Source organism: Balaenoptera ricei, chromosome 2 (genome assembly GCF_028023285.1).
Source record: "Balaenoptera ricei isolate mBalRic1 chromosome 2, mBalRic1.hap2, whole genome shotgun sequence".
Taxonomy (NCBI): Eukaryota; Metazoa; Chordata; class Mammalia; order Artiodactyla; family Balaenopteridae; genus Balaenoptera; species Balaenoptera ricei.
Window position 1 is genome coordinate 83,993,974 of NC_082640.1, and position 13,081 is coordinate 84,007,054.

General features: G+C 40.5%; 1 protein-coding gene across 1 annotated transcript in view; it reads right to left on the reverse strand.

Annotated features, from left to right (window-relative positions):
* Nucleotides 1-3,364, reverse strand: part of TMOD3 (tropomodulin 3) — an 88,433-nt gene extending 85,069 nt beyond the window's left edge. Inside the window, exon 1 of the mRNA XM_059913295.1 lies at nt 3,200-3,364. The gene's annotated coding sequence lies outside the window, so the exon portion shown is untranslated. The remainder of the gene's footprint in view (nt 1-3,199) is intronic.
* Between the last annotated feature and the right edge of the window lie 9,717 nt (nt 3,365-13,081).

Genomic DNA, 13,081 nt, shown 5'->3' on the forward strand with positions numbered 1-13,081 from the left:
ATAAACACACTCAAACAGTATAGAGAGTACAGCCTGGGGGAAAACATGACCACTGAGTGGGAAAAAGATGACTTCACTTGTTTTCTACCCTGAAAACTGTGGAAGATCTGTCCGTTTGAACTCCTACTGCAAGTTGTTATTCCCTACAGACAACTCTTACAGTGCTCTGAACTATAAACAAGTACACATGCCTAATCTCAGAGGGAGCAGGCTCCCAGACAAAAAACATGTCTTCTATGTCTGTATTCACCATGAGCCTAAGACAATACCTTGAACAGGATGGGGCAAAACACAAGTTGAATTATTGAATTACTGAATTAACGTAAATGAAAACAGTTGAGGGTGGAAGAGGAGGAGAGAAAAAAAGCTGAGAGGATACATCAAAGAGAAAGGAGAAGGGAAGGAGCAAAAGAAGAGAAAAAAGAAAAGAAAACTTGTGAAGGAAATTCTTTTTGTTAGAGTAGGATTACTTTTTTTAAATTGAGAGTTGGAAAAAGCCATTGCTATGCACCTCATATCACAGCTATCAACACTAGTCTTTTTTTTTGTTTTTTAACATCTTTATTGGGGTATATTTGCTTTACAATGGTGTGTCAGTTTCTGCTGTATAAAGTGAATCAGCTATACATATACATATATCCCCATATCTACTCCCTCTTGCGGCTCCCTCCCATCCTCCCTATCCCACCCCTCTAGGTGGTCACAAAGCACCGAGCTGATATCCCTGTGCTATGCGGCTGCTTCCCACTAGCTATCTATTTTACATTTGGTAGTGTAATATATGTCCATGCCACTCTCTCACTTCGTCCCAGCTTACCCTTCCCCCTCCCCGTGTCCTCAAGTCCATTCTCTACGTCTGCATCTTTATTCCTGTCCTGCCTGTAGGTTTTTCAGAACCATTTTTTTTTTAGATTCCATATATATGTGTTAGCATACGGTATTTGTTTTCTCTTTCTGACTTACTTCACTCTGTATGACAGTCTCTAGGTCCATCCACCTCACTACAAATAACTCAATTTCGTTTCTTTTTATGGCTGAGTAAGATTCCATTGTATATATGTGCCACATCTTCTTTATCCATTCATCTGTGGATGGACACTTAGGTTGCTTCCATGTCCTGCCTATTGTAAATAGAGCTGCAATGAACATTGTGGTACATGCTTCTTTTTGAATTATGGTTTTCTCAGGGTACATGCCCAGTAGTGGGATTGCTGGGTCTTATGGTAGTTCTATTTTTAGTTTTTTAAGGAACCTCCCTACTGTTTTCCATAGTGGCTGTATCAGTTTACATTCCCACCAACAGTGCAAGAGTGTTCCCTTTTCTCCACACCCTCTACAGCATTTATCAACACTGGTCTTTAAACTGTCATTATAAACACCTTAAAATATCTCCTAACCCTTGATATTCAAAGTGTGGCCTCCCACTGCAACTACAGTATTCCCTTCCTGACCAGCAGATTCCAAGCCCCCAATGCAAACCTACAAGTTTCTGGGTGATTTATGGCTGTTAAAGTTTGAGAAGCACCACCTTACACCATTCAAGTCCTTTCTGTTGTACTGAACCTGTGTTTTATTTAAATGGACCAGTAGCTAACACTTGAAAAATCTCTGATTAGAGGAAACGGATCATTGTAATTGGATTTGATCTGTATGTATTTAACTTTAGGTTAAGTTATTAATTACAGAGTAATTTGGCCTGGAGGGTATACCACAAAACTTTCATACCACTACCACTAACTAGTCATAAGAACATGATTAAAAGAAATTGAGCATTACGTCAGTGACATCCTCAAGAACTCAGTTTTGTTCCTTCATGCCTAGCACTGGGCTTGGAATGACAGGTGTGGCCAGTGTTTCCTGACTGAATGGAATAAATGAATTTTTACAATCAGATATCTAGGGCTGACAATCTTGGGGTCATCTGGCCAAACAACCTCATTTTAAAGATGAGCAAACTAGAAATCCTGAGAGGTTCAAAAGCAAGCAAGCTAAACGAGCCAAAATATGCTGCATCTCACATTTTCCCTTTTTGTTCCTTTCCTAGGAATGTGTTAGAAAAGTGATTCTAAGTATTCTAATAAAATGACTGTGGGCTCTTAAAGAAGTGATAGGGTAGGAAGGTGCCTAGGACTAGGAAGAAGAGACTGGCAAAGGTAAATGAGGTTGGACAAAACTATTTTTCTAAGCCTAATATACTTTTGGACAGGCCAATTAATTAATCAATTTAATCTGCTGAAAAATAAATCTGAAGGAATTCTCAGAAAAAGAAACATGAGCTGCATGAAAATGTTACAAACCAAGGGAGACCGCACATAACTAACTTAAATCTCCACAGGCTTATTTCCTGTTCAAGTATGACCTCCTGGGATAAGTTTTACTGCAGTGTTCGTTACCAGATGACTTTTGGTTTTAAGAGAAGCCAAGGGCAAGTTGGAAATGTGATTCTTAACTAAACATAAAAAAACCAAAAACCAGAACAAAAATCCCCCTGCGGCTGTTTCTCATTTGTTTGTAATCAGAATGCGGGCTTGCAGAGGAAACACACCAATTTCTGTAAGCAAAAATATAACGACCCAGTCACGTCCTCAAAACAAACCAACATACAAACTTCACAGCCGGATCCAGCTGTGCTGCGCAGGAGCCAGGAATTTATTCTAAGAGCAGATAGATCAAAACGGCGAACGCAAGACAAGCCAGATTTCAATCAAAAAGAAAAGGGTGTGCCCTACTTTTTTTTTTTTCATTTTCTTCTTTGCAACTTTCACCCAGTAGAAACCTTTGAAGGAGTCTTGGTGAAAAAAACCTTTTCAGACGCTAGTCGCCCGAGCTACACCTCGGTGGGGTGGAAAGGGTAGGCACCGCGAGCTCGCACGGTCGCGGCCCGCGCAGGCTCCAGCCGGGAGGGGAAGGAGCCGGTCCCGAACCCGGCAAGGCCGGGCCCCCCGAGTGATTCATCAGCAACCCTCGATTCGCGCGCCTCCACCGCGGGCAACGCCCAGCGCGTCCCACGGCTTCTACCCCGGCCCGTTAGCCCCGAAGCAGCCCCCAGCGTCCCCTCGCTCCCCGAGAGGGACTGGTAGGGAAGGAGATCACAGCCAGGCAGTGGAAGGCAACCTCTCCCGCCTCAGCCACCATGGCCGGTGCGACTCCCTGCCCGCGCCCGCAGACGGACTTCCTGGAAAGCACGGTCTTGGCTTACCTGACTGGAGCCCGCTAGGGCCACCGACCTCCTTCACAGACCCGCGGGGACGGCCTGCCGCTCAGTTCCCAGTACCCGCCCGTCTGCCTGCTGCCGCCTCCCAGGGAGTTGTCTGATCCACCGCCGGCAGCTCCCCCAACTCGACGGCCCAGGTTCCCACTCCGCCGACGATGCGCGTGCGCACTCCCAGGTCGCGGGGCATCCTGGGAATTGTAGTTCGAGCGAGGAGGGCGCGGCTCAGCGCAGACCCTGGTCTTTTCTGTGTGCAGGACTTTGGAAGTGGCTGCGGATACCAAGCCTTACACCAGCCTGAGAAAACGTCCTTTACTAGTGGAAATATCTACCTTGGACCCTTTGGGAGCTATAAACAGCAACTAGAGGCTCCTTAGTATAGATTTCCTCTTTGACTTTTAGTCAAGAGGGACACAAGGCAGGACTTGTGTTGTACCCTTCGTTGCTAATGTGAGGACACAACATCGAGACCTTTAAACTTGTGAAAAACTGATAGAAAAGGAAACAGGCCAAGCACGAGAGGGACGTAAATCAGGCGGATGTCACCTCAAGCGCATAGTGGCCCTAGTGATTTCCTTAGGTTTGCAACCAGGGGTGATGTCGCCGCGATCAGTTTCCACCCCATCCCATCTTCGCATTCCAGCTTCAAGCTGTACAACAGGCAGTGGAACCGGGCTGATGTAAGTGGGAGAAAAAAGTAGAAGCGCTGCTTAAAGGGGGGAACTGGGGCAGGTGGGCACTCTGAAGGCGAAGAGGAAGACAGCGGGAATACTTCAGATGGCAGCTCTAGGGTGGCCTAAGAAATGGCTGCCTTTTGTCCAGGGCTCTGAGGATAGGGAACAGCCACGGCCTTGCATTCATTCCTTTAATCACTCACCGGTAATTTTCCTGGCCTGCTCTTCAGGAATAAACCATTCCCCGGAGTAATGCTCAGCTTTGATACGCCTTCTCAAAAAATACAGCCAGATAGAGGATTGAAGTGCCTGCTTGAGATACATTCCAGCTACACCCAGTGTGGGAGCCAACTAATTGTCAAGCCTCCTGGCATTTACTTCTTCCCCTCAGAGCAGGGAGCACCCCAGGTAAACACCCTGGAATTTCATACAATTAACATCCACTAATTCTAGCAGTGAAGATCACTGATGATTTGGAGTTTTTCAGGAAAAAAAAAAGAAAGAAAGAAAGAGAAAAAAAGAAAAAAAAGAAACCCTCCAAAATGAAAATACACTTAGAAGGCAATTAACATTAAATCTTGTGCCATTGCATCTTATTTTCTATAGCATCTTCGTGGGAATCAATTTCTCAAATATTCTTGGAGATAGCAGCTGAGAGCAATTTCCTACAGAATTCAGAATTCAGGTTCAACTTTTATTGAATATTTAACCCACACCAAGAACTGTGCCAGCACTCCCTTTATAATATCTCATCCAATCCTCTAAATAACCCTGCAAAGAATATATTAGTATCCTCCATTTCTACAGATGAGAAAACTAAGACTCAGAATAAGTTAAGTAATCTGTGCAAGGTCACACAGACAGTAACTGGAGATCCAGAAATGAAGTACAGGTAGCCTGACTTAAATTCTAGCATGCTTTCCACTGTTGATCAGACTGTCTCCTAAATTTCATCAAATTCTTTAAAGTAAGATCATCTGTGACCATGTCCAAGTTACATAAAAAAAAAATTCTCTAACACAGTCCAGGGAGATGGTGTTCTGACTGGATGAGCTGAATATCTGGATTCATTTGGTAGTTCTGTATTTCATTATAAGTTAATATGTAGGTGTTATGCTAACTGGCAAGTCTCTTGTGAGTTCCTGCTACACCTCTGGGGAAACTGACAAAACAGAGTTCCTGAAAAAGCAAAGCAGAGAACCATGGTTATCCAGATATGGTTTATTTTAAGAAGGACTTTCCTTTACAGCGATATGGCTTCTTCTGCTTTGCTCTTTAATAAGCAGAGGGCTTTTAATTCAATGTCTGACTGATTTAAACTATGACACATTTCCTCCCTGACCTTCCAATATGGGGTATTAGGCATACATTAAATATATTTTCTTTTTTAGCTCTTTAAGTTTTTCCTAACAAATGCCTTCATCTTATTCTAATTCATTTTTCTAAAATAAAGTGATTTGGTGATGGATTCTTTTCCTTTCTTCAGACAAGTGTTATCATATTGTAATCACAAGACTCACAAATATGAATAGCCTAAACCCATATACATTAAATACCACATATGGTACCAGACGTATTAAGAATAACATCCTAGTATTGGATAAAACGGTAAAAAAATAGAACTTTCCTCACTGCTTTCTCTAACTACAATCTATTCTGTATACCAGTGCCAGAATGATCTTTTTAAAATAAATCAGATCATGTCACCCTCCTGCTCCAAACCACTTAGGGCTTCCCAACACATTTCCTTTGGAAAGGAAAGGAAATTCCTTTACAATACAATCCACCCCCACCAGTCCTTACATGAAAATTTTTATTTCCTACCACGCATACACTCTTTTGCTCTACTCCAGTCACAGGGCCTCCCTGAGGTTTCTCATTCCTGCCAAGTATTTTCTCACTTCAAGTTCTTTCTGCTACACAGGAGAATGCTTCCCTCCCAAATACTCATGGCTAACGCCCTCATTTTCATGAAGGTTCTGTTCAAATGTCACCTCTGAAAGGTCTTCTCTGATCCTCTTACCCTGTCTTTCTCCCCTTTACTTGCTTTGTCTTCTTAGCACCTGTCACTCCCTAACATCTTGCTTTATTTACTCACGTAAGCTTAAGGAGTTTGCATCATTTACCCCTCTCTCCCTAGCGTCTGCAACAATGCCTGACATACAGTAGGTATTCAATAAATATTTGTAAATAAATGAATAACTTTCCCTCCCCCTCCTGCACATGAGGTGGATACAGATCCACAAGGTTCATGGTAAATGCCAGCCAAGGTCCTGATGCAGATATAAACAGCAGCTGTGAGAGGGTTTGGCTCCACAGGACAAGATCCAGTGAAACTCATCCTGAAATGGAGACAGAGCTCTCTTAAAAGTACTACACTTTATGGGTTGCCATTATTAGCTTACAGTTAGAAAAAGCACAATTCTAGAAGAGGGAAAAAAAGGCAAAACCTGAAAATTATATTTACATAAATAAGTGAAAAGGTTAATCCACTAAATGCCTGTGGTGGATTGCAATATTGTTCCCAACTATTTGCTCTCCCGTAGAAGAAAAGACTACCTTACCCACTGTTATATGACTTGCAGTGCCTCTCTGTAGATATTTTCAGGCTTCTTTTCCTTCTTTCTTCACAAAAGTACTGTCATATTGTAATCGCAAAGCTTACAAACATGAATTTGCTTTGGCCAATAAAATGAAGCGACAATACGACAGCTTTGAGTGGAGGCTTTAAGAGTGCCATTTCCTACTCGTGTGCTTACTCTTTCCTTCCACCAAGAGAATGGCATGTCCCAAATAGAGTCTTTTCCTTCTGCCTGGGTTTTAGAATGAGAAGTCACATGGAATCAGAGCCTCGGCTGAACACAGGTGCTGACGTGTAATGCGAGCAAGAAGTAAACAGAGATTTAGGTTTGTTTGTTACTATAGACTGACCTAGCAAAGCTGACTACTGCAGCGCCTATTCCATGAAAGGCGAGCCTCTGAAATAAAAGCGGTCTGGCACCCCTCCCCACACATTTAATCCCACTTCAAGTAATGGAAAACAGTTTAAGTTCAACATACGAAAGAGAACACATCTGAGACTGTTAGGTAAAATATTTGAATAAGGAACAGAGTACACATCCTGTTAGTTTTCAGGGTTTCGCCAGAGTGAAAGTGATTGACAAAATGACACTGTGACTTTACTTAATGTATTACAAGCCCTAAGTAGTGTTATCTTTAAACTTCCTGCCAGAGTAACTCATAAAGCGTGTCACACTGAATCATCATTTGCAAATTAATGCCAGCGGCAATTTTCTTGTTATCAAAAGTTCCTTTAGGAAATAGTTTCCTTGATATACTGAAGTTTGTTTTTTTTTTTTTTAATGTGTTTTATAGGAGAACTGAGAAAACTTAAGCTAAAGACATCAAGTTGTAACTAAAAGGTAAGGATTTCATCCCTGGGAGCTTAGAGTTGGTTAAAGCAGTGGGAGGGAGGAATCAGAGAAGACAAACACCATAGCTGGGGCGCAGGATTTTATAGAAAGGATTCAAGCAAAGCCTTTAGCTTGAAATATCTTTCCCTAGCACCCCATCTCTGCTTGTTAGAAGCTTCCTCATGTTTCATTGCCCGTCTCAAGTGCCTGTTTCTGACTCAAACTTCCCTAAGGCCATCAGCTGGAATTGATTTTGCCATTCCTCATATTTTCATACCCTACTGTGCCTCCGCTGAAGGTGCACTAAATGCATATTTCAGCTAAGTGCCAAAGGGCTGAGAATTTAAATTTTCAGCTGAAGCCAAGGTTGCTCACAGGTATCACTATCAAAAAATAAACTTCTGGATACACAAATAAACCTAAATTTTGATGCCAAAATTTAAATTATTGTTTTAATATTATTTAAAATGTTAGTGCTAAAATAGTAAAGTTTAACATAGTATAGCATAGGAACAATAATTTCCCAGTTCTGTGAGCTGTTAGACTCTCCTACAGTCACTGGAGAGTCAGATTTCAGCAGAGGCGAGTGGATGAACAAGAGCCATGTCCTAAATGGAACTAAATAAGAATTAAATTCTGGTTTTAAATTATACATGCTAGGTACACCAAAGATTTCTATAAAGAATAATAGTATGATGTAATCTCTACTTATCTTTCCTTGTATTATTATTTTAAAATTTTAAGCATATATTGACTAAAAAAGATATTCTTGTTCTTCCTAAGTTATCTAACTAATGCAGTCTCTCTTTATATTTGTAGTAACTGTCAACCTATTTCCCTACTTATCTACTTGAAAGTTCTTAATACTTTTTAATAGTTTTTGAATTAATTTATTTTTAATTGATGTTGAAGACAAAAGAAACCTTTCACAATCAGCAATTATTACAGCATTTTACTTATCCAATTAGCAATATACATTTATATTTGATAGAATTTCAACAAATAAATAACAGATTTTTCACTCAGATTAAATCTAGAATACCTGCCTATATCTGAAAATCAGTATTCATAAAATAATAGCAAATCTGAATGACATACTTTGTTCTTATCAGTGACACTGTTGACTGATTAGATGTAAGAATTACCTTTAAAAATACCTATCACCAACCATGCCAAAGTTCAAGGATGATGGGAATAATATTGAAGTAGAAATTCCAAAAGCTGAGGCCCAAAGCCCAGGACAAATAACAGATTTTTGGACAAATATCAAGACTCTTTGTCTACTGTCACTGAAGCTAGAGTTGGCTTTTAGGCAGGCTCATTCTACTTCTTACTCACAGTTAAGCTTTTAGTCAACACCAAAGTCTTTATCCACACAGATGGCAATTAAGTCACATTTTTCCCATTCTATCTTTTGTAGTTGACTTTTTGGATTAAAAGTAGAAAACTAGAGACTTTCCTGGTGGCACAGTGAATAAGAATCCGCCTGCCGATGCAAGGGACATGGGTTCGATCCCTGGTCCAGGAAGATCTCACGTGCTGCTGAGCAACTAACCCCATGCACCACAACTACTGAGCCTGCGCTCTAGAGCCCGTGAGCCACAACTACTGAGCCCATGTGCCACAACTACTGAAGCCCGCGCGCCTAGACTAGCCCGAGCTCCGCAACGAGAAGCCACCGCAATGAGAAGCCCACGCACCGCAACAGAGTAGCCCCCGCTTGCCACGTGCAGCAACCAAGACCCAACACAGCCAAAAATAAATAAATAAATTTATATATATATTTAAAAAAAGTAGAAAACTACTATTGTTTCTATTCAATTTCATCTGATTAGACACAGGCTTAGATTTTGGCCTGTCCAGATATTTTTGAACCTCTCGAAGTATTCCTTATCTCTCCCAGTGCCCATTAGTTAAAGACTCAGTCTGTATTCCATGAGTATCACATCCAAATTACTGATGAACTGCTAACCAAAACTCATCAAGGAAAGAGCCATGTAGTGGCTAAGCCCTCCTGGTTGAAATTCTTCCATTCATCAGCCTTTACTTATGATCATGAGTCAAAAAAAAAAAAAAAAAAGACTGTTTAAACCAGTCATTTAACTATTTAGTTGAACTGTTATACAGCCCACATTTCTCAAGGGTGTTGAGACTTTCTCAAATGTCTTGATGAAATCCAAACACAGTATGTTCTTTTGACTGTACTCTCATGATTTCCTATCATTTAATATAAGTGAATTTGTGCTACCTGTTAGAGATCACTGCTTCACTTCTAAGTGCTTACAAACCACTAAAGCGGATAATACACTTTTCTAGGATTTTGCTCAGGATTGATAAGTTCAGTGGTCTACAATTTGGAGACCTCCCCCACCTCCACCCGGCCTCCACCACCACGCCTTTTGAGTCATGCATTGATTTTCCTACATCATCTCCCTTCTTAGGTTGGTTGGGCCAAAGCATAGCACCGCCTCATCCAAGCTCATGTACATCTAGTTCCTACAGAGGCCCTGTGATATGTGGGATAATTGCAGGAAGCTGTGGGCATCTGACTGTGTTCCCTGACTGGTGGGCTGAGAAGCAAGCTGTTAGCTGAGGCAGGGAGGGTGTGGGGCGCCACTTCTTACAGCCCCAGAGAAAGGCTGAATGATCAAGAGAGGGTGGTCCATAAGAGTCAAGTCTAATATACAACACACCCAAAGTCAAGGAGTCACTGCTCAAAGCCAGACTGCCAAATCCAAAGGAGGGCACCCAGAAAGCAGGGCAAGTACAAGCAAGTTGAAACATCAGGGAATTCATGAGGAGCTAAATGAGAGGGTGGGTCAGGAGTAACTTCTGAGTCAGCTGTATCTTATTTATATTTGATTCTTGGAGTGATGGGGGAGGGCCTGTCTGCCAGAAGGGAATGGACAGTGGAAACACAAAAATGAGTAAGATTCAGTCCTCCTTAAATTCCTGACATTGTCAGCATTAAACAGGGAACTTTGTTGCTGTTAATATCCATGGATATTAATTTAGGTTAGAATTTAGGATACTAATACCTAAGTGCCTTCTGTATGCCAGGCACTGCTCTAAGTATTTTTACACATGAATCCTCATAATAGTCCTACTGTGAAGTACGACTGTGATTCCTATTTCAGAGGTGAAGAGACTAAGGCTAGGTAATTTGCAGAAATTCACACAACTAACAGAAGTGAGATCTGAACTAGGCAAGTCTGACCCCAAAGTGCACACCTGTAACTCCCATTCATTACAGCCTCAGAGACTGAGAGAATTCTTCAGAGAAAATAAGTACTTTACCTCCTTGACCATGAAAAGGTATGAGACAGCAAATATAGAAATTAGATACAGGCCTCCTATGCTTCTTCTTGGACCTCATCATCAGTCTAAGTGACGAAGAGTTAGGGCAGAGTTCAACAGGGTGGCAGAAAGAGTAGGTTTTCTTGTTTTTCCAGGACAAGCCTTTACAATGTTACTTTATTTTTAGTGTTCCCTGTTTTGAATCCCAGCATACCTTACAAAAAATTTAATTCCAAAGTTAATATAAAAAATTCAAGGTAAAATACTTAACGCATTTGGGGTTAAGTATATCTGTATTCTTGTTCCCATTTATTCTAAGAAATGTTAACTGTTTAGCTGAATGTGTGTGTGTGTGTATTTTCATTTTAATAAGGAGGTCTTGTTTCTCCTCTGGCTACTTCTGGTTGTCTGTCTACTTCTTATCTTCCTCATAGTAAGGGCACTTACTTACTATGGTCCTTTCTAGCAAATGTACTTTTCTAATATGAGAACATGGTGCCAATCATTTATTTTAAAGAGACAATGTGTCTTAAAATTATCTAGATTAAATCAGTCTTTACTTTCATTTTAAAAGAAAAGTTTATTATTCCTAATGTTCTGTACATTTTCACTTGGAAATTTCATTCCAGACACAAATGAATACATTACATCTTTGAAAGCAGAAAGATCTTGATTAATTAAAACAGTATACCTTTACCTTAGCATTAGGTCAGGCTGGCAAATTCCAAAAGGCCAAACACTGCACCTATCTGTGCCGACTGGGATCCTTATTAATTATCATGGTAAAAGTATTTCACGCTTCATACATTTTGCTTTTTTACACATTTATTTCCCACATAATGTTCAATTTCACATTTAAAAGGCAAATTAATCTTTAATTCCCTAATGAATATAATCAATGTCTACCCTTGAAAAGTTTCAAAATGAAAAATGAAACTATGTGGATTTATCAATAACTGCTTAGCCAGATAAATGTTGCCAATATAAATTTAAACAGCTTACAATGTATTATTTCCTTTGTTCTCTTCAAAACAATACAGGTACACATAAGGTCACACATTACAGGCATCTGAACTGGTAAGATATTACACATTGGTGGCATGCAAGTATTTTACATTTTTAAATGCAATGAAAAATGCTGCTTATTTGTTTTCTTTAAATAGATGAAACAGAATTAAGATAAAGTTTTAATTAAAATATAAATATTATTCCATGAATATAATGGGGTTTTTTAAAACCAAAGTGGCAGAGATGAGAATTTTAGTTCAGAATAATTTCTTTCTTAACTAAAGATTGTCACTGGCAAAATTTGGTACTAAAATAAAATTTCCTTAAAAAGTACATTTTCTATCCATCTCATTTCACCATATGGCCAATTCTTATCTATCCACATTTAGATTATCCATGGGTAAGTTTTAATCCTGGACCAGCTTCTCCCAATCACACAGTGTGCTTCTGATTCTGATTGGCTTCTCTCTGTTATCCAGTCAATATGTGCTCAGTCAGACACACACACACACACACACACACACACACACACACACACACACACAGTTTCTCTCTCTCTCTCTCTCTCTCTCTCTTCCTAAATAAAAACCTATGAAAAACATGCCATGTTTACTGTGCTCAGTTTCTTTCTTTGCATTTCCTCCTCTCTTTCTCCACCATGAGAAATAAAATACAAGGAGAAAATACCATACATTTTAAAATGTCAAAAAGGCTGCTCCTCCAGAACTATTCTGAAAACAGTAAAAACCGCTGCAGAGGAATAAATAACTCTGTGGAATGTTCAGACCTCTTCCTTTGAACAAAGCCTATGGAGGAGAGATGGAGCCACAAGGGAGGCATTGCGCACCCGCACCCAAGTTCAGAGGCAATGGAAACATTTAGAATCACAGGATTGTAACATTTGGGAGCTGGAAGGGACCTTAGAGGGCATCTAACTCACTTCATTTTACAAATGAAATGAAGACAAGATAGATGGAAAGACCTGCCCAAAGTCACACATAGCTGACATACAAATCAGTACTATTTTCCAAAGATATCACTTGGTGGAAAATTGAGCATAATTCTTGTGGGGTTGGAGGATAATTCAATTCAAGCAACATTTATTAAGCACCTATTATATACAAGGCACCTTACTAGATGTTACTGAAGATGCAAAGATTGATGAGACAGTCCCTGCTTCCCAGTACTTATGAAAGTTCCTTGAGGCTATGTTTCAATATCTTTCTTAGCAGAAAATAATACTGACCAGGACTAAGGTTGCTGGTGATAACAAAGCAGCTGATGCCCAGGAGAGCTGATCTCACAAGTAACACTTTCTCCCCTTCACCATCAGGGCTCGAGCCTGTTACACAGCTGTTGGGGCCCTAAGGACAGTCTTCTTTCCTAGGCCTCCAATCACACCTCAAATCTTAGCCTACCCCACCCCCTGAGTAGTGACAAAGCTGACAGGAGGGCAGCAGTGTGCCAGACCCTCCTCT